Consider the following 25,100-nt stretch of genomic DNA (forward strand, 5'->3'; position numbering starts at 1 on the left):
CTATCACAAGAACAGTATGGAGGTAACTGCCCCCGTGATTCAATTAACTCCTACTAGGTTCCTCCTATGACACATGGAGATTATGGGAACTACAGTTCACGATGAGATTTGGGTGGGGACACAGCCAAGTCATATCATTCCTATTACCTTTCTGAGATATATGGAAGCATATTATATGTAAACATATTGTCCTTTTCATTCTCATCACCTAATATGACTGCATTGTGGCCTCTGGTCATCTTCCTTCCTTTTACACGCTAATGCTCCATTACATGGAAGCACCACTGGTATTCAACCAGTCATCCATCCATGAAAATTTGTCATTTGTAATCTTCCATTATTATAAATAGCGTTGCAATAAATAGCCTTGATCATTTGTCTTTTTGTTTTTCTGCTAGCACCACTCATTTTTAGGGCACTTACTACATTCCAGGCCTTAATAATATACTAGTGGGGAAAACATAAATCCCTTCTGCTATGATTAAAATGTTTGTCTACCCCCACTCCTAAATGTGTATGTTGAAATCCTAACTTACAACATGATAAAATGATGGTATTTGAAACTGGGGCCTTTGGGAGGTGAGGAGGTCATAAAGGTGGATCCCACACTCCTGACCAGCTCCCCAGGACTTTGAAACTTGAAGCCCATTCCCATCATCTGTGGCGCTGGCTCTGCCTGCTCAGGCCTGGGTAGCAGAGTGCATGACACATGGAATGTCTGGGCAGGCCACCATGGGAGATTAGCGTCCTTATAAAAGAGACCCCAGGAAGCCACCTCACCCTGTCTGCCATATAAGAACACAGCCAGAAGGCATCATGTGTGAACCAGGAAGCAGGTTCTCACCAGATACAGAATCTGCCGGAACCTCCCTCCTCCAGAACTGTGAGGACTAATTTTCTGTTGTTTATAAACACCCAGACTGTGGTATTTCATCGTAGCAGCCCAGATGGACTAAGACACCTGCCTTTAAGGAGTTGTCATTCTGTTGGGGCTAGGGGAAGAAAGACATTACAGAGAATCTGTTGGAATGTGGCAGGGGCTCTGAGGAAAAGTAAAGCTGGGTAAAGGGGATAGGAGTGATGGGATGGGGGTGGGTGTTCTAGCCTGTTCAGATAAGGCCTCTCAGATAATAGGGCAGTTCAGCAGAAACCTGGAGGAAGTGAGGGACTGAGCCACAAAGGCTCGAGGAATAGGAACAGCAAATGCAAAGAGAAACACACCTGAAACAGGAGCAAGTTACAGGCCAGTAAGGCTGCAGCAAAGTGAGTGACAGGAGGTGGCAGGAGAGCAGGTCAGAGGCATGGCTGTGGCCTGGATCATGAGGTTCATGGAAGGGTATGGTGCATTCCAGAAGGCCCAGGCACAGGTAAGGCAGGCAACTGTCTGGGAGCCCCGGCACCCACACCCCAGGCCCAGCACCACACTCCTGACCTGCTCCCCAGGACTTTGAAACTTGAAGCCCATTCCCATCATCTGTGGTGCTGGCCCTGCCTGCTTGGGCCTGGTTAGCAGAGTGCATGACACATGGAATGTCTGGGCAGGCCTCCGTGGGAGAGAGCACAGAGGACACCCATACAGCAATTGAGAATGACCACACGCCCTCTGGACCCACCCAGTCCCTGGCTGCTCCCAAAGCTGTCTGCTCCTTCAGTGTCCAGCTATGCCATCTACCCCGGAAGATTCCCCCTTGGCTTGATGACCTGGTTGCAGTGTTTACCTTGGCACACACCTTGTATTCTTTTAGGTAATTAAAAGTAATTCCCACCAACTCCACATGCCGTAAGCCTGGGTAAGAAATGCCCCACCTGGTGCACTCCCAGTCCCCAAACCCTATGCCAATTGGCTAGTCAAGGCATTCTCTGTGGCACCCACCCACTCACTATGCCTCAGTTCCCACCTGTAGGTTAGCAAAGATGTCATGGGACACCAGGTAAGCGTGCCTTTGTTGAGGAGTTAAGCTGAGGAGGAAAACTGAAGTCAGGATAAGCATATAATGGGTTCTCCAACTTTTGAATCCTTTTGGCCCTGGTTTCCTCATTTAAAGGGATGAGGATAAAAGACCGGTTCCTGTATCGTAGGGTACATATGTGGGTTAAATGTTAACTATCACGCATGTAGTGATGTTTAATATATACTACGTGCAGAAAATGTGTTACACGATGACAGTGATTTTTATTATCATTACCATACATGGTGTCTTAATTCTTTTGGACTGCTATAGAAAAATATCATAAACTGGGTAGCTGATAAACAACAGAAATGTATTTGGATAGCTCTGGAGGCTGGGAAGACCAAGATCAGGGCACCAGCAGGTTTCATGGCCAGCAAGGGCCCATTTTCTGGTTCCGAGACAGCACCTTCTCACTGTGTCCTCATGGTGTGGAAGTGCTGAGGGATCTCCCAGGGGCCTCTTTGAGAAGTGCACTAATACCATTTGTGAGGGCTCCAGTCCCATGAACTAATCACCTCCCAGAGGCCCCACCTCCTAATACCATCACCCTGGGGGTTAGGTTTCAACGCTTAAAAAAGTCAAACTGCACCAGTGACTAGAAGAATTTCATAAAATTCTGGAAAGTCTGTCATGTCTGATAGTGCTGCTTCTCTCCTCCTGGGGGTCATGCGTAAAATGCCTCAGCCATTCTGAGAGCCAGTGAGGTGGTCTGCGGAAGAAGAGAGGAAGAGCAGAGCTGAGCACCTTGTCCCCTCCACTTTGGAAGAGAACCCTGATGGACAAGGGAGTGGTGGTGATGCTCTCAAGAGGTGTTGTGAGGGAAAGGGAGAGACAGAGTGCAGACAGAGGGTGAGGCAGTGCCAAAGGAAAGATTTGCAGGTTCCTTTTAAAGACTAGATATGCCAGCCAGGTGCGATGGCTCATGCCTGTAATCCCAGCACTTTGGGAGGCTGAGGCGGGTGATCACCTGAGGTCAGGAGTTTGAGACCATCTTGGCCAACATGGTGAAACCCCCTGTCTACTAAAAATACAAAAATTAGCCAAGTGTGGTGGTGCCTGCCTGTAATCCTAGCTACTGGGGAGACTGAGGCACGAGAATCGCTTGAACCCAGGAGGCAGAGGTTGCAGTGAGTTGAGATCGCACCACTGCACTCCAGCCTGGGTGACAGAGTGGGACTCCATCTCAAAAAAAAAGAAACAACAACAACAAAAAACACAAACAAACAAAACGAAACCCAAACTAGGTGTATCTGTTAAAGCCACACTAACAAAAGCAAAACCTCTGCAGGGATTTCAAACAGAGAATGCAATGCGGGGCTCTTACTGCACAGGTGGCAGAAGAGGTAAGGAGCTAGCAGGGCAAGCTGAGTAACCTGGGGCTGGCATGCCTGACAGTCACAGCTACCTTGCTGGAGGGAGGCTGGGCCGTGGTAATGTGGGGCCAGGAAGCTGGGGCTGGAGAAGGAGTATGTGGTGGGCTGCCTTTGGGAGCGGCTGCCAGAGATCCAGCAGTGAGCAGAGAGGTGATGCAGACCAGCACCCCCTCCTCCTGCTCACCCCTAATCTTCCTCTGGTGCCTACCATTGGCCAGACCTGCCCAGGAGCCTGGGGCGAGTGGGCCTGGGGAATAAAAGAGCCAGAACCATGGACAGACAGCTCTACGGGAGATTTGCCATCCTGGGGGATAGGATGAAGGAGGTGAGAATCAGAGCCATGGGGTGGGGGGATGGGGGTCAGAGACATGGCCGGGGTGGGTCTGGCTGGAGGAGCAGGAAGCCTGTTGTAGCAGTTGGAGCAAAGCTGGCATTGACAGGGAGAAGGTGCTTCGCCCTCAAGGGAGCTCGAACAGGCCCTGGGAGCACTGGCCTGGGGTCCTGGGTGTGCTCGCAAGGGTCCTGCAGAGGTTTCCTCGCTGCCACTCCCACAGGAGGGATACTGATATGGTTTGGCTGTGTCCCTACCCAAATCTCATCTTGAATCATAGCTCCCATAATTCCCACGTGTTGTGGGAGGGACCTGTGGGATTGAATCATGGGGGCGGTTCCCCCATACTGTTCTCACGGTAGTGAATAAGTCTCATGAGACCTGATGGTCTTATAAGGGGTTTCCTCTTTTGCTTGGCTCTCATTCTCTCTTGTCTGCTGCCATGTAAGACGTGTCTTTCACCTTCCACCATGATTGAGGCCTCCCCAGCCGTGTGGAACTGTGAGTCCATTAAACCATGTTTTCTCTATAAATTATCCAGTCTCGGGTATGTCTTTATCAGCAGCATGAAAACAGACTAATACAGATGCTCAGCCACCTCGCCTCTTGGAAGAGAAACTGAAGCCTGACACATCAAGCTCACAGCCCCAGAAGTGGCCAAATCAGGATGGAATCCAGGTGCAGATGATTCCAAAGATCAAGCCCCGTGGAGCCACACATCCTCATACACACACACCCTCCCACCTTCACACTCACATGCACTCACAGCCCCTGGCCCCCTGGCACACTCACACTCACACATGTTCACACCCCTCGCACATTCAGCACATCCCCTCACTCACACTCACACCACAGTCGCCCACCTACCCCGGGGGTCAGAGTGGCCCTCGGCACAGCCCAGCTCTGGGAAAGGGCCCAGTGCTCCAGGGCTCTCCTGGAGGAAGCTTTCATTGAAGACTGGACCTGGGGCATGTGGCGATGTCCTCTCTGTTCGTGAGGTTACTGCAGGGGTTTCCGACTTGCCCCTTTGCACAAGGACAGGCCCAGTTCCGAGCACATGGTGCTTAGTAAACAGATGATGGAGGAATGAATGGATGAAGCCAGACGTGTCTGGGAGGAAGCCAAAGCCCCGAGGCAGAAGAGAAGGGAGGTCAGACATGAACTTGCAGAGTGGGTGGTATGTGCAAAGAGGCGGTGGAATGTTTATTATCCTGAGACCTGGGGTGGTGGCTGAGGCAGCAGAGGCTGGTGTTTGTTCAGGATCCTCTCTATGTGGGTGGGTGGGCGCAGCTGTGTCCCCTGAGGGCTGCATGTGGGCAGGCACCTTGCTTCAGAGGAGGGAAAGCTGGCCCACCTGAGAGGGAGGGAGAGAAAGGAGGGAGAGAAAGGAGGAAGAGCAGGGAAGAGGAGGGGAAGTGGGGAGAGGGAGGGGCGGCAGGCAAGGGGCTGGGACCAGCCAGGGAAGAGGACTGCAGGAAACGAGCTCTCCAGGCGCCTGACAGCACCAAGCTGTCTCCACTCAGCCTCTGTGCCACTGCCATGCAAGACCCTTCCAGAAAAGTCTTCTCCACTCATGATGGACGTCCTAACTGATTTCAGCTTGGGTGGTGGGAGGGGGATGGACGGTGGGAGAGATAAAGGAGGAGCTGAATTTCATGCTGGGACCACGACGCATAAACAATCGTGTTTGCATCACTCCGCAAAGGCAGACACATTCAGGGAGGGCATTCTCAGTAGAGGAAGAATAATGGCAGCTCATAAAATATCATGGAAACTGACAGTAGCGTCTTCCAGGCAAATTTGATAAGCCGGTTCCTAAAATAAACTTAATTCAAAAGGAACACAGGCAGCAGAATGTGAATTATCCTTTAACTTTCTTATTATTTTTCTGGCGCTTCGTTCTTTTTATCCAAGATGCTCTAGTAGTAGCCTGTTTTGCCTTTACACGGAGCAAGGGACTCCAGACTGTCAGCATCTAGCTGAAAAACTGCTTCTGCTCGGGTAGTCCTCAGTCCTCCCAGTGTGTGCCCAGCACAGCGGTGAGTTTCAGTCCCTGCAGGTGCCCAGGGCTTCAGCCCTGGAGATTCAGGATCAGTTTACCTGGGCTGGGAGAGCTGTACTTTTAAAAAGCCTCCAGATAAATGGGCATTCAGAGCCAAGAACCACGGTGTTTGGTGCAGAAGCTAATGCCACTCCACCCAAAGCCTCAAAGGTTGCTTAGATACCCACACACTTCTGCTGAAACAAGTTTCTAGAAAGGAATGCACAGATGAATGTCGTTAACAAGGCAGACCGAATGTTTAGAGTTCAGAAGTTTTTTTGTTTTTTTTTTTGAGATGGAGTCTTGCTCTGTTACCCAGGCTAGAATGCAATGGCACGATCTCAGCCACTGCAACCTCCGCCTCCTAGGTTCAAGCAATTCTCTTGCCTCAGCCTCCTGAGTAGCTGGGATTACAGGCACGCACCACCATGCCCGGCTACAGTTTGCATCTTTAACAGAGACAAGGTTTCACCATGTTGGTCAGGCTGGTCTCAAACTCCTGACCTTGTGATCTGCTTGCCTCGGCCTCAAAGTGCTGGGATTACAGGCGTAAGCCATCACACCCAGCCAGAGTTCAGAAGTATTTTAACCCAGTAACTGAATTTTCTTTTTACAAAGGTAATGATCGTTAAGGTAGATGGCAAGGTAGCAGGGGTACCCGGAGGTTTGGCTTAATAACATGGAACATCAAAATGAGGGTAGAAACTGAATAAGGGTGTGTGCATGCTTACACTAATTATTCATAAGTGTATCTATATACTTTTAAATAACTCAAGTTGTTTTCCTTTTCTTGTTCAAATACCATGAAATCCAAAAGCTATGAATTCTCTGAAATATGGACTGATGCTTAGAATGTTACACCTTCCTTTCCCCTTCCAAAGTGTCGTTACTACTTTGCTAGAAGCTGTAGGCACAGGCTTCATAAGTATAATCATATCACTTTTATTCATAACCAAGGAAAACATGCCCCTAAGAATCCAGCTTCTGCAGAGGGGGTAAGGGGAAGGCTTTCTGCTTAGTCCTAAACTGCTTTGGCAGTGATTGGATTTCAGTGTGAAAAATAGGGGCAGCCTGTTCAGGGTGAGATAGGAGGAAGGGAATGTGGAGCCACTAGGAGCTGAGCAGCCCCGAGACAGCACACATCCCATGCCTCATTTTCCCATGTACAACCAGGGGTGATTGCAGTATGTGGCATCCAAATGCTGACCACTCTACAGCTTCCACCCTGGGGTCTCAACAACACTGGGAACCTGCGAACAAGACAGAGGTGAGCCTGGTACAAAGCTTCAGCCACACACCTACTCATCTATGCTGTCATATCCACTTGGCCCTGGCCAGAACCACAGATGACATCATCCCTGGTAAATTAGCATTATTTCCACCATTTTTCGCCTCTGCCTTCCCTCTTGCCTTCTCTTCTAGGAAGTTACGTATCCGAAAGTGGTAATTAATGCAAGTGAGAGCTGGTCACTGAAACGTGTGTGGCACCTCTCCCCGCTTCTCTTCCTCCTGCTCTAGCTATGTGAGATGTGCCTACTTCCCCTTTGCCTTCTGTCATGATTGTAAGTTTCCTGAGGCCTCCCCAGAAGTCAAAGCCACTATGCTTCTTTTTGTACAGCCTGCAGAACCATAAGCCAATTAAACCTCTTTTCTTTATAAATTACCCACTCTCAGATCTCTTTTTTTTTTTTTTTTTTTGAGATGGAGTCTCACTCTGTGGCCTAGCGTGGAGTGCAGTGGCGTGACCTGGGCTCGCTGCAAGCTCCGCCTCCCGGGTTCATGCCATTCTCCTGCCTCAGCCTCCTGAGTAGCTGGGACTACAGGCGCCCGCCACCACGCCCGGCTAATTTTTTGTATTTTTAGTAGAGACAGGGTTTCACCGTGTTAGCCAGGATGGTCTGGATCTCCTGACATCATGATCCACCCGCCTCGGCCTCCCAAAGTGCTGGGATTACAAGCGTGAGCCACCGCACCTAGCCTAATTTTTGTATTTTTAGTAGAGACGAGGTTTCACCGTGTTAGCTGGGATCAGTCTCAGATATTTCTTTATAGTAATGCAACCATGGACTAATACACATGCGTACTTTCAAAAACTTAAATATATAAAAAGTATAAGAAAAAAATTAAAAGGATGGATACTCCCAAAGTAAGATCTTTCCTTACATGTTGATGCACTTTCTTGCAGCCTTTGGTCTAAACAGACCTCTCAAACATCCCTGGGTCCTCCTTGTACATGGGTACTCAGAAGGTACCAGCACTATTTGTTCCCCAATTATCCTGGCTCATTTACTCTCACTCTCCTATTCTCCCCAGTTGATTTTGGACATCCACAAGGGGCTCTCACACAGGGGAAGAAGTGACTTTCACGCCAGTCATCTTGTGATTTCTAGGGCACAAGCAACACTCCTCAGCACCACGGCCACTGCCGTCCAAGAGGACATCACCCCCTTCACCAAAAAGCCCCCATAACAGCCCCAAACCTACAAGGGCCAAGCAGAACTGTGCTTTCTTCAGGCCCTTCTCAATCATGGCCCAAGTCTACACTTCTTGAGGAAAGGGAAAAAGCGTCCGTTGTCCCAATTTATTTTGAACGTTGTCATCTGTCTTTGGAAAAATAGCCTCATAAATTTTACCTTGCACTCCTCCCTCCCCAGTTCCCCCTTCACAGGCCTTGCCAATTACCTAGGCAAGGAGACACATACTTGGGAGGCTGAGGGGGGTGGGGGCAGGGACTCCACCAGCTCCACAGTCGATCTCTTTTCTTCTTCTTTTTAAATATATTCTTAATTGACAAATAATACTTGTATATATTTATAGGGTACAATGTAATGTTTTGATTATATATACATTATGGAATGAATTAATCAAGCTAATTAACATGTCTATCACTTCACATACTTATTTGATTGTTGTGAAACATTTAAAATCTGTTCATGGCTGGGCACAGTGGCTCATGCCTGTAATTCCAGCACTTTGGGAGGCCAAGGCGGGAGGATCACTTAAACCCAGGAGTTCGAGACCAGCCTGCGCAACACAGTGAAAATTAGCCTCATAAATTCTCTACAAAAGAATACAAAAATTAGCTGGGTGTGGTGGTGTGCACTTGTAGTCCCAAGTACTCAGGAGGCTGAGGTGGGAGGATCGCTTGAGCCCAGGAGGTTGAAGGTGCAGTGAGCCGAGATCATACCACTGCATTCCAGCCTGGGTAACAGAGTGAGACCATGTCTTCAAAAAAAAAAAAAAATCTTTTAACAATTTTTGAAATGCACATTACATTATTAACTATAGTCACCATGCTGTGCAATGGATCTCAAAAGTTTATCCCTTGCTGAAACTTTGTGCCCTTTGACCAGCATCTCCATACCCACCCATGCCCAGCCCCTGGTGACCACCATTCTACTCTCTACCTCTATGAGTTTGGCTTTTTCAGATTCCACATATTAAGTGAGACCATGCAGTCTTTCAGTGCCTGGCTTATATCGCTCAACATACTGTCCTCCAGGTTCATCCATGTTGTCACAAATGACACTATTTGTGAATAGTATTCCATGATGTATACATACCACATTTAGTGGTACATCAACATACATTTAGTTTGTTTTCATATCTCAGCTATTGTGAATGATGCTGCAATGAACATAAGAGTGCAGGTATCTCTTCAACATATTGATTTCACTGTCTTTGGATACATACCCAGCAGTGGGACTGGACAGCCAATCTTGTAGTTTTAAACCAGGCTGTGCGTGTGAACGTGTGTATGTTTATGTGTGTGCACACATGTGCCTGTATGTTTGTACACGTTACATAATTGTAAACTTGCCATCAGCACAATTTTATGTTACTTTTGCTTCTTGTCACTTAAGAATATATTATGAATATCTTTACATGTTAAGTTTTAGGAAACCTCTTACATTGCTGCACATATATGATTTGCTTCTCCTTACTGGGCATTTGAGTACCTTGCATATTTTTCCATTTCAAATGATCTTGCAGGGAATGTCTTTTGATATCAACCTTTGTTATTTGCCTTGGAGTGAAATTACTGGGTCAGATGGCATTTACATTTTAAGCCCTAACTCTGCTTGTAGAATAAAAGGCATGAACATGATAGAGAATTTCCAAAAGCAAAGCAAGTGCAATTGTCCTCTGTGGGCTGGGGACACTCATCCTGGAACCATAGCAGGTGGGTGGCTGTCTGCTACACTTATCCATCTAGGTGCATATATATGATATATATGATATATATAATATGTATGATATATATGATATGTATGATATATATGATATGTATATGATATATATGATATATGTATCTCAGACATATTTTTGTTAGAAACAGCCCCGCAGCTTTAGCCTGCAGCTCCTCCCTCTTCCCCCAGACATTTCTCTTAAGAGTGATGGGAATACATTCTGTGAAGCTGCTGTTAGGCGAGACAGCTCCCAGCAATGCCGGCCATCAAGTGATTCCGAAAGGAGCCATGAGGGGCTGTATGGGTGAATGCTCAGCTTTGCAACAGTGCACAGCAGACCACCAGTCTATTATCCACCAAACCTTGGGATTCAGCTGAGGATGCATTCAGTTGCTGAAAATGTCACAGCAGCCACTCGCTGCTAGCTTTTAGGCAAGAAAATGTGCATTCTTTCAGAAATTCAGGGAAAGCCGTTGTCTCTATGAAACAGAAAGTCCAAAGCAATTGCGCAGCTGCACGATGTTCAGCACATGACGTGGATTCTTCTCACATCTGCCTCTTCCTTAAGATGTGTAAAAATGATTATGTGATTCTAAATTTGGAAACTTACCTTATTGTATGCACCAGGGACCCAGCAGAAATTTTTTATATCATATTCAAGAATATCAAGCGGTACCAGGACACTGATTTGGCTAGCATAAATGTTACAATTGCTAAATACATGGAGTCAGACTACCAAAAGATTCATTTGTTTCAATCAATAAATATTCATTGAACACTGAGTCTCTGTGAGACCCTGTGCCAGAACCAGGGAATGCAGTAGAGAAAGATCAGCCTAGTTCTGCCCCAGGCATTAAGCTTCCCACCATGTACACTGGGGCACTTCATCAACAGCAGGGTTATGGCCCGCCTTGGTCATGAGCATAAAGACCATTGCTATTAATCTTTGTAGTAAAGCCCTGCAGAGGTGGGAGTGGGAGCCCATCTCTTCTCTAACATTCCAACTCACATCTCTGCATTGCCCTGACAGTGAGCTTTCAACTTGCCCTTGTACTGTCCTGTCTCATGTTTCCCTTTGATCTAAAATGCCAATCTGCGCCTCTTCTATTGGCATACATCATTCAGCCAATCCTTCCATGCCTCGACTGCCTATAACACTTTTAATGGAGGGTCTTGCCCAAGGCTCCAAGCAGAAACAGCCATGCTCTCCTTTGTTGTGCATTGTGCATGCCTCTGTGATGGTGTTACTATGCCAGGACCTCTAGACTATAATGCTACATGTATTAATCTATTAACAGCTCCTTCTCCAACCATTGTCCCAATTCTAGACATGAGCTACTTGGGGACTGGGACATGTAGGACTTATGGGTTTAATAAATGAATGAATAAGTGAATGCAAAGCTGATACATACAGATTTTAGCCACAAAGAAAAATTTCCCCAGCCATTATTAATAGAATATGAGCTTTGAGTTGTTTTTCCAGCCTTAACAACAGCAGGGCTGAGTGCAGTAGCTCACACCTGTAGTCCCGGCACTTTGGGAGGCCGAGGTGGAAGGATCACATGAGGTCAGGAGCTCGAGATCAGCCTGGCCAACAACGGTGAAACCCCATCTCTACTAAAAATACAAAAATTAGCTGGATATGGTGGCAGGTGTCTGTAATCCCAGCTACTTGGGAGGCTGAGGCAGGAGAATTGTTTGAACCTGGGAGGTGGAGGTTGCAGTGAGCCAGGATTGCACCATTGCACTCCAGCCTGGGTAACAGAGTGAGATTCTACCTCAAAAAAAAAAAAAAAAAAAAAAAAAAAGAACAGCAGGATTGGGATGTAGGATGGCTGGAGGCAGAGGTATAACCTATGTCCATGAAGCTGAGAAGGACCAGTGGCTTGTAAAGAGCTTAGATCCATAACCCTGGACTCACTGCCCCTTGACTGTTGACAGATAGGACCCAGAAAAGTAGTGCCACAAAGCACGAAACAGAAAATCAACTATCGTCCCAATTCTATAAAAATAGACTCATTCAGTGTAACCCTGGGAGACTTGGTTGAGCTTGACCGAAACCACAGTTCCACAGCCTGTGGCAGGTGGAAGCCCTCGCCATGATGCCTGGGTCTCCATAGCTTCACTCCTCTCCCTTCTGTGCTCCTGCCACCTCGTGGGCTGTCACTAGTGGATGCTGAGTCACAGAACTCTCCCCTTCAGTAGGATTCACAGGAAATCCATTCACATCAAACATTTTGTGATTTTTGTTAAGCTCGCACTGAAGATTTTGCTTGTCAAAGAAATAGTCATATCACTCACTGCACAAATACACTTGCACCAGTTTGCCTGTGTTGACGCTGCTTCCTTCTATTTTCTGACTCCTTTCCTTCTAGTACAGCCGAAATATTCCCCACTTGATTCAGGCCCTGTAGTTTAGTCCGTACCCAGTTCCTTTAAGAAATTAGCTTCTACCTCCACTCACTGTATCAACGAAATCCCTCTGAACAAATACAGGGCTCTCTCTTTAAGGACTTCCGGTGATTGTGACGTTCTCTCTCCCACTTCATCAAGTGGTTGTTAGAATTTAGTGTTTATCTCCCCCAACCTCCCAATCCACAGGACTCTTCTTTAGATATTAGCATAAATCAGCATGATTTTTGGGGAAAAAATCATATTTCCATGTTTACAGGGTCACTGCTTTCTGAGCAAAAGGTGCTGGCAACCTGGGTTAAAGGACGTTTAAATGGCAACAAACCTTGGAAGTTAAAGACAGTAACTTCTGGAAGGATTGGCAGCAGCGTCTCCCCTAGCGATGGGTGTTTATATTCCAATGGTTGATGGACCTAGAGACCTTCTCGTTCTCTCCCCAGAGAGCCTTTGTTTACATTTCAGAGCAAAAGCTCTTTCTCCTTCTCGACCTGGGGTGAGAAGAGGAAGAGCAGCTATGTCAGCAGCTTTTAGGTAAGCTCCAGAATTTATAATCTCGGAGCTCCTCTCCAGTGGTCCAAATTCCTACATCTGGATCTTGGTTTGTCACCCTGAGGGAGATGGATGCACGGGAATGGCACAATGATGGCTATGTGAGCAATTAAAAATCTGTCACTGATCTAGAAACCTGGCGTTTCCTAACAGAACGAACAAGCAAATAAGTAAAGTGATACAAGTAAAAGTTATGAAATGGATCTCTCAACATGAACTTTTTTTTTTTTTTTTTTTGAGATGGAGTCTTGCTCTGTCGCCCAGGCTGGAGTGCAGTGGCGCGATCTCGGCTCACTGTAAGCTCCGCCTCGCAGGTTCACACCATTCTCCTGCCTCAACCTCCCGAGCAGCTGAGACTACAGACGCCAGCCGCCACGCCCAGCTAATTTTTTGCATTTTTAGTAGAGACGGGGTCTCCATCTCCTGACCTCATGATCCACCCACTTCAGCCTCCCAAAGTGCTGGGACTACAGGCATGAGCCACCACGCCAGGCCTGTTATTTCTTAGATAAATAGATCGGAACGAAGTAGAGGACTGTGTGAAGAAAAATGCAGGGAAGAAATTATTAACATCTCTGTGAATATATTTCATGGTGACGTGCCATGTATTTCATCAAACCTAAGATACCAAACATTATAAGATGCACTATTATTTTGTGCACCACTGCAAAAGAAAGGAAAGCCTGCTGATTAAACTATAATGCGATGACTTCTCATACTTTAGAACTTTTATTTTGTTGAAAGAATTATTTTAGATTAAGCTATAGATAAATCTGGCATATAAGTGACATAATTTAAGGTCTTCCTAAAGCTTTTTTACATTTAAAGTCTGACACTTAGGGATTTCTTTTCAAATTTCAAGTGAACATCAGTGTCATTGATGTTCATGTTGCTGACACAGCATTTTTTTAACCCTGGGAGTGATTACAATTGCACCTCACAAATGAGTCCTCAATGTCAATAATATCCTAATTGTTGCTGGACCAACAGAGACTGTAGGAAGCTGTCAAATGTAGTATGCGTCCCAATTTCAAAGATATTGGAATGTGAAAAAATGTGTCTTTTGAATAATTAAAAATATGGTATATGAGATAGACTTTTTGACCTTAAAAAGGAGGAAAGGGGAGAAGACCCAGAAGTAGCAGTTGATTGAAGTTATTTTAATAAAAATGTAAAGAAAAACATGTCTCTTAATCACCATTCATGATCACAATAAACAATTTTAAGGTGACTTCAGTCAATTTCTGAATTTCCCTTTCAAAATTCCCAGTAAATGATTAACAATGAAAAGCCTTAGGCATATGAAAAATACATGGGCTGAAAAACAGGAACAGTACATATCTGTGAACCTAGAGACCTCTCGACTTTGAGGATTGATGTGAAAGACAGTACAGATGATCCTAGTTATGAGGGGATTCATCCTGATAAACCCATCGTAAGCTAAAAATATCGTAAGTCAAAAACTCACTTAACACACCTAACCTAACAATGAACACTATGGCTTCACCCAGCCTCCCTTAAATGTGTTGAGGATGCTTATATTAGCTGACTGACAGTAGGGCAAAATCATCTCACACAAAGCCTATTTTACAATAAAGTATTGAATATTTTATGTAATTTATTGAATACTGTACTGAAAGTGAAAAGTAGAATACTTGTATGGGTTTCTACCAAATGTGTAACACCACAGTAAAGCTGAAAAATCATTCAGCCAAACCTTCATTAAGTTGGGGACTGTCTATATGGACAGAAGTGGGTTGGAGGTATCCCAGCTGCTCTGATTCCACACATATGAGAGTGCAGCCCTTCTGGACAGTATTGGACAGGATATACTCAAATCTGCAAAGACAGAGCGGCAGGAGCTGAGCACAAGGGTAAGATGGTGCCTGATCAACAGGAATGACCTACTGACCACAGCAAGCGCTCCAGGGTCCTCACACCAAGCAGGCTGGTATTGGCTTCTAGGATCCCTGAGGCAGAAGTGGTAATGCTCCAGTGAGTGGAGCCTGCACCCCACACAGGGAAAAGAAACTTCTCTGGGGAGCCCAGTTCTACCCTTTGTGGTCTAGGACCTGACACACTGACTCTGTCTGATGCACTCACCAATGGGTCTCCAGAGCCCACTCAGAAACTGGCACAAAGCAGGTACTTGGGGGTTGGTTGGATTCATTCATTTTACACATATTTGAGAGCCCAAAAAGGAACAAACAGTGGTTGAATCACCGGGCGTATGGGAATAAACCAATGTCAGAGTCTCCAAGGAGGTTTACATTTTTTTTTTTTTTTTTTTGAGACGGAGTCTCGCTCTGTCACCCAGGCTGGAGTGCAGTGGCTGGATCTCAGCTCACTGCAAGCTCCGCCTCCCGGGTTCACGCCATTCTCCTGCCTCAGCCTCCCGAGTAGCTGGGACTACAGGCGCCTGCCACCTCGCCCAGCTAAGTTTTTGTATTTTTAGTAGAGACGGGGTTTCACTGTGTTAGCCAGGATGGTCTCGATCTCCTGACCTCGTGATCTGCCCATCTCGGCCTCCCAAAGTGCTGGGATTACAGGCTTGAGCCACCGCGCCCGGCCGAGGTTTACATTCTAATAGAGGCCATAAAGAGATCAATATAGCCCAGGTCAGGAGGAGATGAGCCCAGAAAGGACAGGAAAGCATATAAGGGAGGCAGGACTTGGGGGAGAGGGGAGCGTGGCTGCCGCTGAAGTCAAATGGTGGGAATGAGGCTCACAGAAGTTGCTGGGGCAGCAGAGAAATGAATAAAACAATGGATTGAGTCCCACAGACACCTGAGGAAACAGCATTGCAGAAAGAGGGAAGAGCAAGGCCAACCCTCTGAAAAAATAAGCAAATGGATGCAACAGTGAATTTATGGGACTAACCTCCCTATCCTTCCAAACCCAAGCTTCCCGACTTCTATTTCACCTGAGACTAAAGATTTGCCCACATAATCTCTGAAAGAAATGTCCTCAAGTTCCCATTCTGAGCAAACAGCACCCTCCCTGGCTAAGAATGATGGGTGGGTGGGGGCGGGTGGAGGGTGAGGATGAAGTATAAAAGATGTATAAAAAGATGAAGGATGTATAAAAAGATGAAGGATGTATAAAAAGACGAAGGAGTTCAAGAGAAGGGCACGATTATGGTGAATTAGAACCGATGTCCCCTAAGAAGTGGACTTGCTCCAAGGAGCGGGAGAGAATTATTTCCAAAGCGTTTTTCTTCATACACAGTTTTTACTTTCAGTGTGATGAGAGAGACAAGGCAGTTCTAGAGAAAGAACATCATCCTGAGGTCAGCGAAAATTGCTTTCGGTAGAAAAGCTATTACCAAATTTTAAAACACAATAAAAGAGTTTAATAAGGTGCCTAGCTACAAAATAAATCTATAAAAATCAATAGCTTTGTTTTACACCAATAATAACCTGACACAAAATATAAGGGGAGGAAAATTCCATACACCACCACGATAAATATGAAATACACAGGACAATCTTCATGAGGTATGTCAATGTCCTAGATGAACACTTCAAAATGTACTTGCAGAGAGAAGACATCATGTTCATTAAAGGGAACAATTGAGATTGTGGTTTTCATTTTCCCTGTTGTAATTTTCATTACCTTTGTATTAATTTCCTCTGATGTCTGTATTCCCCACTACGCTGTAAACTTAATGATGGCAAAGGCTCAGTTCCATTCTTTGCTGGGTACATATCCAAGTACATAGCCAAGTCTTGGGACATAGGAGGTGTTCAATACACATTAGTAGGATTAATGAGTGAAGATGGAGATGATCACAAAACTAACTTGTCTTCAAGTGACCTCCAGAAAAATCCAGGATTCTGCCCTGAATCAAAAGAATGGTTTCAAAACATAGTGATTCTCGGGCAATCAGGAATTTAATTCTGCCAACAGAATATTCCTGGAGCTTCAGCAAAGAGTGTACATCCCAACACATTGAGGCATAGTAAAAGTGAAAAGGATGCTTCCGAGAAAATTATCATCTTGTAAAGCAGCAATAGCCAGGAGGCTCCTCTGACTTTTCCCAGCAGTCCTGAGGGTCAGAGAGGCTCCTTGAAATGTTCCAGAGACTTCTGGGAGAGCAGTAATTCCTCCAGAACTTCCAACATTGATTACATTGACAATATCACAGAAGGAAATGCTTGTTGTTTGAAACCAAACCTAACCTGACAGCTGCGGCCCTTTGGCCTTCTTAGAGGTGGAAATCAGAGAGCATAATCCACATAGAGGTGAAACTCAGTTTCCATTCCACTCCTTCTTCTTGACACTGGGAAGGAAAGGAGAAGGAGCTACCCTTGAAATGGATACCCCACGGTTTAGCAGAAGACATTGATGAGTTTTCAGTCTGCAAGAAGAGGTCTAGAACCCAGTACTGGGGGCAAAAAACAGAGAGCACATAATCCTTCTGCATATGGAAAGGATTTGCTTTGAGGAAGGAGATGCCATGAGCAGAACAGGAAGTCAGAGAACAAACAAAATGGCAGCAGGACCCTGGAGCCCATGCTGGTGAGAATTGTCAAGGGATTGTCAGAGGAAGAAGTCCCAGTGCTCAGTTAAGTCAGGTTCATAAACAGATAGTTATATGAATTGAGGAAAAGGAGCCAAGTTCCACATGTAGATTGGTACAAAGACTAGGAATTGGCTGTGAGAGGGAAGAGTTCAGCCGGGCTTTGAGTCCTGCCAGGAGTCAAACTCGGCTTGCAACAATCACAGGGAGATTGGCGGGAGGTAGGGAGGTCTGAGGGGGCAGGTGGATTACTTGGTGAAACTTGCAAGGAAGGGCCAAGACAGCTCGTCTGAGCCAAGGCCACCCTACCGGCAAGTCCCTGTTAGCCACACAGAAGGGGACGGTCTTGCTATTCCTTGCAGGACAAATCACCCTTGGAGAGCTACAGCCTGAGATGTTTACAACCTAGAGCTTCTCTGTAAGTTATCAGGAGACAAGTGAGAGTACAAATACACCAGATGAAGGCTGATGGAAAGAATTTGGGGCATTTGGGCTAAAAAGAGAAGTCCATGGGGGAACAAAATGGTCATCTTCAAAACATGGATGGAGTGTACTTATTATTGTTATGATTCTGGAGGGCAAATCGGGGTTAAAAGGTACAACTGGGAGGCCAGGCACAGTGGTTCAAACCTGTAATCCCAGCACTTTGGGAGGCTGAGGCGGGCAGATCAACTTGAAGTTTGAGACCAGCCTAGCCAACATGATGAAACCCTGGCTCTACTAAAAAGTACAAAATTTAAAATTAGCTGGACATGGTGGTAGGCACCTGTAATCCCAGCTACTTGGGAGGCTGAGGCAGGAGAATCACTTGAACCTGGGAGGTAGAGTTTGCAGTGAGACAAGATTGCACTACTCCATTCCAGCCTGGGGGTCAGAGAAAGACTCCATCTCAAAAAAAAAAAAAAAGTGGAAATAGCAGGAAGAAATAACTTGCCTCAATATAAGAAAAATATTTCTGGCAATTCGAGAAGACAGAATGAGGGTGCCTTTCCGTGCACGTCAGTTCCTCTCTCACTGGGTAAGGTGGGTCCACAGGGCAGAGGAGGCAAGAGCCTGGCTCCAGGGTTTGAGGAGGGGCGTGGGGAATCTCTGGGGCAAGAGGAGGTGCTTCCATGGGATCTCTTGATAGAATTCGTCAAGGGTCCCAGCATGAACAGCAGCCCCAAGTGCCTCTGTGGGAAGTGGGAAGAAGTGGTAAGTGGGAAGTGGGAAGCAGAGTTCCTCACAGACAGAACGCAGCTCCTCACCGCTTTGGGGAGCATTTCTGGGGTAAGAACAGACACTCTTGAGCAAACTCGGGGACAGTCAGACAAGGCCTTTACTGACTGTCAGGTGGGCTCTTTCCAAGGGAAAAGGTGGCCAGAGCATCTGCTTTCCAGAGTCACTGACTTCATGTCACAGAATGGAGGAAACATGGGGTACTCCCCTATTTAGAACGGCTCTCCGAGCTCTCAGCCCTGCCTAAGGGGCATTTGTGTTGAGAGCCCATAGGATTGGCTGGAAGGGTGTGGGAGCAAAAAGCCTGAGTGCACCACTAGAGAGATGCAAAGGGACGGGACATATCGTGACTGTCTTGGGAAAGGTCTTCTCCCTTCCTGTGCAGCAAGGGCCCAGGGAAGTGGCATCTAAATCAGTGGCTGTGTTGACGGTGATTACAATGAGAGGATTGGCATCGGCCGCCGTGCTCAGAGGCTCAAGGCAGCCCCCATTGCTCACAGTGGCCTCCCAGGTGCTGCTGACTAACCTGGTGCCACTGCAGTCAGCACAGGATCAGGAGCAGGAAGCCCTGAGTCTCCAATTTCAGAGAGCAGTTTTCATGGTCATGGGTGGCACCAGAGCGACGCAGCCTGGGCCTAAAGAAGAAATCGACTCTGGAGGGAGCAAGGGCTCCCAAATATCTCTGAGGACACCCTCTGGACGCTGTTGCTTTGGTCTTTTGGTGTTGCTAATGCCCTTGGCTTTATTTTTCCCCTCCCCTGCAGCATGTAGATTAATACAAATTCCCTGCATTTCCCATAACCCCGCCCCCAAAGCTGGGTTCCGTAACTTCTGAGCCTCGTGAAGCGCTCCAAGCATTGTGTTTCAGGATGAAACCAGCTCTCCGACGTTCCAAGGCAAGAAGCATTGACCAGCTAAATAGGATTTGGAAATTCCGAAGAGCAGGCCGGGTAACACTTTTAGAGCAGTCTTAGAGCAGTGCCGTAGACAATTTTCTGGATCCTTGGATACAATAGCACAGGAAAATGTGGTTTATGTGGTCAAGCGTTGCTTACATGGGTTTAAAAAGAATATTGGCTTAAAATTGGCTGGCTCACATAAAGAGGAATTCTATAGCAAACATATCTCATCAACATGAGGCTGACTTGAGGCTCTTTTAACATGATTGAGTTAAAAGATTTCAAAAGAAAAGAAATGAACAATGTAATTTGCTCTTATTGCTCCTACTATTATACTTAAAGTGACATGTTTATTTCTATTTTAATAAAAGATAGAAGCTAAAAATTCTCTTAAGTGTGAAACAGCTGGGTTTAGAGAGGGTTTGATTAATTAAGCCAGTAAATGCCTCACAAAAACACTCGGGTAATTTGGCTGAAAGATAGTCTCTGCTCGGGAGAGGGCTGAGGCTGCAATCATGAAAAACACTATTTTGCTGAAAACAGAGCACGTCGGTGGAGAGCAGATTGAATCCCATAATCAAATTTGTCATTTTAAAGTAGGCTAGATTTCTCTCTTAGTACAGGCATTAATTGAATACAAGACAGCCATCACACTGTGTTTTCAATCTATAGTAAAAATAATCTTCGTTTCCCCAAGGCCCGCAGCTTTGATAAGAAGGCCGGAGTTTCTGGAGAAGAGCGTTGTGTTCCTCAGTCTGTAGACCCCGAGACACTGATTCACGGCAAGACTCACCGTGACAAGGTTTGTATTCCTCAAAACCAGAGATAAGCCAAGATTTTGCAAGGGACAAAAACCAACTCTAACTTAAGTGGAAAAGGAAAATTATTGGCTTATGGAGCTAAAGAACAGAGTGAAGACAGCAATAGCTACACTGCATTCAAACGACGTCCCTCTCTGTCACACACACACAGCACACACATGCACACACAGACACACTCTCTCTCTGGGTTGGCCTAATCCCTCTGGCCAGCTGTCCCTATAAGTCTATCATACACCGTAGAGCGCGATATTCTACAGCTTTACTATCTCGCCCAAACAAGATAGACTTCTCCCAGTTTTTAAAATCCAGGGAAGGACTCTAATCAGGCAGCTGAGGTCACAAGTCCATGACTGGATCAACCAGCAAGGCCAGGTGGACGGGTACCCTAATTGACTGGCCCACCAGAACCATATGTTTCAGGTGGGAGAAAGAGAAATTTTCTAAAAAAGGGGATGCAATCTTCTGAGAAGACAAAACATTACTACTCCATGCTAGCAAAGTTCTGATTCTGCCTTGTTTCCCAGAGCACAGACACAAAAGGCACAGGGAACCAAGGTGATCTACTTCTGACCTGTGCTGTCCAACATGGTGGCCACCAGCCATGTGTCTGTGAGCTCTTGAAATGTGCGTGAGATGTGCTGTAATGCAAAATACACCCTGAATTTTGAAGACATACTAAAAAAAAAAAAAAAAAAAAAAAAAAAGAGTGTCAACATGGTGAAACCTCGACTCTACTAAAAAACACAAAAATTAGTTGGATGTGGTGGTATGCACCTGTAATCCCAGCTACTCAGGAGGCAGAGGCAGGATAATCACTTGAAACCTGGAGGCAGGGGTTGCAGTGAGCCAAGATCGTGCCACCACATTCCAGCCTGGGTGACAGAGTGAGACTCCATCAAAAACCAAAAAAAATCTCATGAGTAATGGTTTATATTAATTACATATTGAAATAATATTTTGGATCTATCACATTAAATAAGATATATTATTCAAAATTTTTACTTCTTTAATGTGGCTATTAGAACTTTTATAATTACATCAGTTATTACATTAGGTGACTTGCATTCTATTTCTTTGGGGATGGCTGCCTTAGAAATTGGGGGTCACAAAGGCCTTGGGTCCTGCCTTACCCAATTGAGCCAAGTGCATCTAGCAAGCACTAGCTATATGAAAAGGAAAGTAGGATGGAATTAACTTCCATTTTTACACAGCATGTGATTAGGGTGCTCAGTGTGTCTGGTTAGATGACATCAACATTTTTTCTTTGTACTTGCCAGAGTCCCTGCTTTGGTATCTCCCAGCCATGCCCTTAAGAGATTTCTATCAAAGATCATCATCCAGTTCTTTCAGGAGGCGGCAAGCAATAACCGACACACACAGTTATAAATCTTTGTCTGGGTACCAAAGCCATACATAAATCCATCAGCTATCCAGTCTTCCCATCATCCCATGAAGCAGGTGGAGCAGGCTGAAGAGTGATTCAGGGTAAAATGTGCACTTTGTCAATGTCATTGTGTCACAAGGAGTCCAGATCCTAGATGCAGCTACCTCCAGTCTGCAGCCTCTCTCCATGCCCTAGCAGTCTCATGAATCTGAACAGCTTTCCTATTTGATGCTAGCTTATTTTCTAGTGTGACCCGTTTTTCTGCAAAAAGCCAATTTAGTGTGGTAAAGGGAATAAAGGTCTGAGTTGGAAAATTCATTGCCTTTCACTCAGAAAGCTTTCAATGGGAAACAAATTTAGACAGGACAGTCTTGCTTCTCTGTATATGGAAAGCACAAAGGACTTTGTGTATTTCATCAGCTTCCCCTCCCAGCATCCCGGAGAGGAGGAAGGCAGGTCTCTGCATCTGGCTGACAGGAGGATTTAGAGATGTCTATTTTAGTCAAGGCCTGCCCCTAAAAGCTTGTGACCTAAAAGAAGCCCTCCAGCCTTCTTACCTGCTGGGCTCTGTCTCAGTTATAAAACAAGGCATCCAAGGACACTGAAGAAAATATTTCCAAATGCAAACTACAGGGTGCCCTGCTTAAATCTCTCCAAGAGCTGCCCATGCCAATGAAGTGCAAAGGTTTGCTGTGGCCTCTAAGAGCCCACAGAATCTGACCACAGCCTGGGCCTCCAGCTCTTCTCCTGCTGCCTCCTTCACCTCTCACAGCTCTTCAGCCACGTAAGCCCTGCCCTGCTTTAAGGAGAGGCAGCTGGTCCTGCCATGGGGCCTTTCCTGGGGCAGTGTCCTCTATCTGGAATGCTCATCCCAATAATCCTTGCCTCTGCCTCCTTAGAAGGATCTTCCTAGATCAGTCTGAGCAGTTTTCCATTTCATGCATCTAAGGAGTCAGAAGTTGTAGTTCAGGGCCATCTAGTTAACCAAGACTGGAGAGGTCAAGAGCCCAGAGAAAAGTCAAGCAGAGGCCGGGCGCGGTGGCTCATGCCTGTAATCCCAGCACTTTTGGAGTCCAAGGCGGGCGGATCACGAGGTCAGGAGATCGAGACCATCCTGGCTAACATAGTGAAACGGCCACCTCTACTAAAAATATAAACAATTAGCCAGGCATGGTGGTGGGCACCTGTAGTCCCAGCTACTCGGGAGGCTGAGGCAGGAGAATGGCTCGAACCCAGGAGGTGAAGGTTGCAGTGAGCCGAGATCAGGCATAGCACTCCAGCCTGGGTCACAGAGAGAAACTCCATCTCAAAAAAAAAAAAAAAAAAAAGAAAGAAAGAAAAAAAAAGTCAAGCAGAAAGGAACTAGACTAACAGTCTCAGCCCCTTCCCCACAGGTACCTCAGCCTATTTGTAAAAGGCATGAACCTAGAGAAGCAGAAAAAAATTAGCTATAAAAAGCCTGAGGAGCCACAGGGCATCACACAGCCTAGCATCACACAGGGCTTCTGGCAGCATCACAGCACTGGAGAAATTCTTAAAAATGAAATTCAGGGTCTGACAAGGAAGAGCTGTCCTGATAACAGCCAGAAACTTAGATGGGGGCCCTGAAGAACCTCGTCCTAATGCAGTGCTTCTCAAAGTGAGATCCATGGATCCCTGGGGGTTCCAGACACTCTTCCAGGACATTCAAGAGCTCAGACTATTTCCATAATATCCCTTGCCTTTCTCACTGAATTGACATTTGCCCTAATGATGCAAAAGTGATAGTAGATGCCTCACCCCAAATTAAGGCAATGTCTCCAAAGTCATAGGAGTCACTGTATTCACCACCACCAGGCACTCACAGAAAAGGAACAAACAAGCAAAGTTAGTTTCCCCTAAGAATACCCTTGATGTTGCAGTAAAAATGATTAATTTTATTAAATCTTGACCTTTCAGCAAACATCATTCTAATATGCTCTGTGATAAAATGAAGTACCTCTGATGAAAAATGAAATGTGATGGTCACCTCTGGGAAAAGGAATCGTGTGATTTTTTTTGTTTTGTTTTGAGTTGTTAGCTGCATTAGCCTCTTTTCATGGAATGACAATATTCCTTGAAGGAACAAGTAATAGATAAATAGATTTATCTATATACAATCTATTTATCTACCTATAGACGATACCCATAGGTAGATAGATCTATCTACCAACTGAAAGATAAATTATGGTTAGGCTTTATTTGAAAGACATTCTAAAAAATGTACAAAGTGAACCTGTCTCTTAAAGGAAAAAAATACTGAAGTATAGCATATAAAATCTGAATTTAAGTGAAAATTAGAATTTTGGAAAAATTGAATCTGTCACCAGGAACTTGGTAGCATCCCAGCAGCAAAAGGCTTCCCTGATAGGACTGATGATGATATTAATGAATACGCTGTTTTGATTTTGTATAATAAGATGGGTCAACACTTACAAGATTTGTATAAGTCAACGACAAATATTTTTTGAATGACCAATGAATGATGTTATAAAATCATGCATCCATAAAAGTTTCATTCAAAGAGCAAGATAGAATAATGGCTTTCCAAGTAATAGAGTACGAAAAATTTCTTAATATCATTTCAGATTTCACGTTGCGACCAATTTTTAAGAAACGACCACTTGTGGACTTTTGTTGTAGTATTAAAGAATAACCACAGTCCTCTGAAAAGGATACTGAAATACTCCACCCTTTTCCAATTACATATTGGGTGGAGCTGGATCTTCCTTACATGCCTTAATCAGAACAACAGATTGAAACAGATTGAACACAGAAGCAGATATGAGAATCTGTCTCTCATTAAGCCAGAAATCAGAGAGATTTGAAAAAATGCAAAACAATGTTACTCTTATGACTAAATTTTTTTTGTTTTTGAAGACAGAGATATTTTTCGTGAAATACATTATTTAGACTAACATGAACTAGGTTTATGATTATTGATTATTTTGATTACTATTTACAATTATTGATTATTCTGAGTAAATAATGAGTGATAATACTTTGAGTAATATTTGAGTAATAATATTTTGAGTAATAATATTTGAGTAATATTTTGAGTAAATAATTATTGATTATTTTCAGTAAATAATAAGCAAATGTAAAACTTGCTCAGTGTTTCACATGGCAAATATTAATATATGTAACCCATGTTAACAGAAGCTCTTTGGGTATCCCAGTAATTTTTAAGAGTATAAAGGAATCCTGAGACCAAAAGGTTTCAAAATTACTTATCTGGAACAATTGTCAAAATTGGCCATATGCCAGGCCTTAAGGCAAGTCATGACAAATCTCAGTTTTGCAATTATTCAGAATGTGTTCTCTCATCACAGTGTAATTAAGTTTGACACCAATAAAAATACTTTAGAAATCCCCAATATTTAGAAATTA

At 45.1% G+C, this 25,100-nt stretch overlaps 1 long non-coding RNA gene across 1 annotated transcript in view; it reads left to right on the top strand.

Annotated features, from left to right (window-relative positions):
• Positions 1-20,289, top strand: part of LOC106992785 (uncharacterized) — a 36,614-nt gene extending 16,325 nt beyond the window's left edge. Inside the window, exon 3 of the long non-coding RNA XR_001438838.2 lies at positions 20,160-20,289. This is a non-coding gene — a long non-coding RNA (uncharacterized LOC106992785). The remainder of the gene's footprint in view (positions 1-20,159) is intronic.
• Positions 20,290-25,100: the final 4,811 nt, after the last annotated feature.

The sequence above is a fragment of the Macaca mulatta genome, chromosome 12 (assembly GCF_049350105.2).
Source record: "Macaca mulatta isolate MMU2019108-1 chromosome 12, T2T-MMU8v2.0, whole genome shotgun sequence".
Taxonomy (NCBI): Eukaryota; Metazoa; Chordata; class Mammalia; order Primates; family Cercopithecidae; genus Macaca; species Macaca mulatta.